Raw genomic sequence first — 3,244 nt, 5'->3', positions numbered from 1 at the left:
TCTGTTCTGTTCTGTTTAACTGTTTTGCTGTGGAGAGGTTGAGGTGCCTATTGCCTCGGCTACTCCATATCTCAAAGTTCTGCAGCGAAAAATAAAATAACAATACAGAACGGTACCCAGAAATTAACAATACGGAAAAGAAAAAAAACATAATAGCACACTGAAACCAGTTCAAATATCTTGCCAGTACACAGTTTTCTTCGCGCAGTTCACACAGTCATAAACTACTTACACGCACACCTTACTAATCTACTGTCAGTATATACATGACCACATTTCATATAATACCCATCTCTGGCTGTCTGTCATAGGCGCTTGTCCAGTCCGGTCTCCACTAAAAAGTCTGTCAGGAAGATTATCGCCTTTTTCTGGAGATGCATCTCAGGTCATGGTCCAAGTAGTTTCTTTATTGTGAGGGGCCGTCTGCCCAAACTTGCGAATTCGTTCTTTAATTTTTCTCTTTCATTCGCGTATTTAACGCAATCCAAAAGAATATGGCGAACATTTTCTTCTGCATGACCACAATGGTATTCCGGTGAGTTGGATCGATGAATCTTGTGCAGGAAGCTGTTTGTGTATGCTACTTCCAATCTAAGTCGGTGGATCAATGTCTCTAGGTGTCGTGGGAGGTCTGTCGCTATGGAAATTTTCTGTGTGGATCAACTTTATGAAGTACCGTTTCCTTTGATTTAGGGCTCTCAAACCACTTCTCCATAGAACAATGGTTAGCTCCTTACGATATAAAATGACGAATATCCGCCCCAGACACAGGGATTGCGCAATTCCATCCTTCCTTCAATGCTTTCTTCGCGAGGCTATCAGCATCTTCATTTCCCTTTATTCCAATGTGGCTGGGTATCCATTGGAACACGATGTTGTGACCCTGCGATGAGGCATATTCCACAGTTTCTGCGATACATTGTGCTATTTCACCATCTTTGCAAGATGATCTCACATTTCTGATTAGCTGAAGAGCAGGTTTGCTATCAGTGCATATCACCCATTTTCGTGGCTCAGGATTCTCGCACGTAAGCTCAACAGCTTCAAAGACAGCCACCAATTCTGCTGTCGTCGATGAAGATTTGTGCGATAATTTGTACATCTTCTTTTTCTGAATTTCGGGTGTAAAGACCGCACAGGCTGACGCTTTTTCTGTGCAAGATCCGTCTGTATATATCTTCGTTTTTTTCATTATGCATTACATGAAGCTGATGAAGTACACATCAATCAATCAATCAATCAATCAATCAATCAATCAATCAATAATTCAATCAATCAAAGTTTCACGTTTACCTACAAGCAGCTGCAAAAGCTCACCAAAGTGTGCAGGCGGAGTGAATCGTATCGCATCCCACGATGCGGCATGCGATACGACCACCTTCGAACAAATACGGGAGCATGATAACACAGCCGTTCGGGACCCGTAGGAAATTGCGCCGTGCACCCGTGTACTCTTTTTCTCTTACTGCCATCAGCGATACAGAACGCCTTCTTCGCGTCACCACTCGTACGACCCCCCACTCTTCAAACACACTGTGACACCCAAATCTCTACGCCCTGCGTTAATGACGCCATTCCATCCCGTCACTCGTAAATACCACATCTGCCATCACACCCGCATGCGTTGCACACTGAGAGGCCGTGTACCTGAACTTGTATATATTCGCGACTCCAGCAATTCATGTGACACCTAGCGGCAATATAGGAAAGCTGCATACTGAGGTCCCAGCAGTCCAAGTGCCAGTCGTATACGGTAGGAGCGGGGTAGGATGGTGTCGCCCGTGAAGAAAAACGAACAGCCAAGAAGATTTCTTCTTTCCAGTTGAGGCACCAGTGCTAAATTGTTAACTCGAACCCAATAATTTACCGTTGTAAAAAGTTACTACATTTCGCTGCGGCACCCGAAGTATGTAAGCAAATTTCGCAGAGGCGCGGTGCGCCATGTGCATTTCACCCACAACGCGACCACTTCAAGAGCGCCGCTCGCGCTTGCGGGACCACTGGTGCCGACTAAAATAAGATGTTCCGCGCCGACAACCCGCTCCCCTGCTACAAAGCAGCGCTAACTTCAACCATACTGCAGAAAAGTCAATATTTGTGTTAGCGACAGCGGACGCGGTGACCTCCGCGAATCCGCCATGCTTCCTCTTCGCAGCGCCCTCTCATGTTCGTTTGAGTTGTGAGTATATATTGCATAATGACTCTGCCTTCAGCGAATCATGGCGATGCCACTACTGTTGAACATTACTGATTGGTTATGCACAGGACCACCAGCCATTTGCCCTGCGCAACACTGTTACTTGTCCCGTGTCGAGTGCGCACTCTCCGGTGATTAAACTGGGAACACACTTTTGCCCCGCCGTGGTGGCCTAGCGGCTAAGGTACTCGTCTGCTGACCCGCAGGGCGCGGGTTCAAATCCCGGCTGCGGCGGTTGCATTTCCGATGGAGGCGGAAATGTCGTAGGCCCGTGTGCTCAGATTCGGGTGCACGTTAAAGAACCCCAGGTGGTCTAAATTTCCGGAGCCCCCCACTACGGCGTCTCTCTTAATCATATAGTGGTTTTGGGACGTTAAACCCCACATATCAATCAATCAAACTGGGAACACACTTCGTTAACAAAGGGCTGAGTGTGTGAGTCTTCGAGGTACTAAAGAAGTTCAGCGGATTTCGAATGTATGCTCTGCTCTCTTTGATTGAGACAAAAAGGTCGTATTCAGAAAGTGCCGCACGATGGACGGCATACGCAGAGCGTTGCCATACGCAATGATAGAGTATGAGGGTCACATGCTTAAGGTATGCGCATGACGACAAAAAAGATAGCATACTCGTAGCAGTACAAAAGCGAATTGGGTGTGCTCTAAACAACGCTCCCAGTCAGCTCATCTGAATGCTCGGGGAATCGACTATTGGAAAGAGGCAAACAAGGTTTTGCCACAGCCCGAAATCACTGCCTCCATGACGTATATAAATTTTGATAACGCTTGTGTTCTGTGTAGCATCGTCCCAACGTGAACAATGAACGCGCAATATTCTTACGGCCTACTCTAACAAAAATTAAATTATTTCTTTTATACACCACCTGCATCGCGTGCAGCGAAAGCCGGCACATCTCTGTCATCGGTACTCTTTGTTAATTGTTTCTACTACAGCTGTTTAATTAAAGCCTGAACTTCTACTTGAAGATCTTAAAAAACAACTCATTTCACAATAAAAGAAGTGTCTTGAGTTTCGGGTTTAAACTAA

This window comes from Rhipicephalus microplus, chromosome 8, assembly GCF_043290135.1.
Source record: "Rhipicephalus microplus isolate Deutch F79 chromosome 8, USDA_Rmic, whole genome shotgun sequence".
Lineage (NCBI taxonomy): Eukaryota > Metazoa > Arthropoda > Arachnida > Ixodida > Ixodidae > Rhipicephalus > Rhipicephalus microplus.
Note: the sequence above shows the minus strand (reverse complement) of the source record.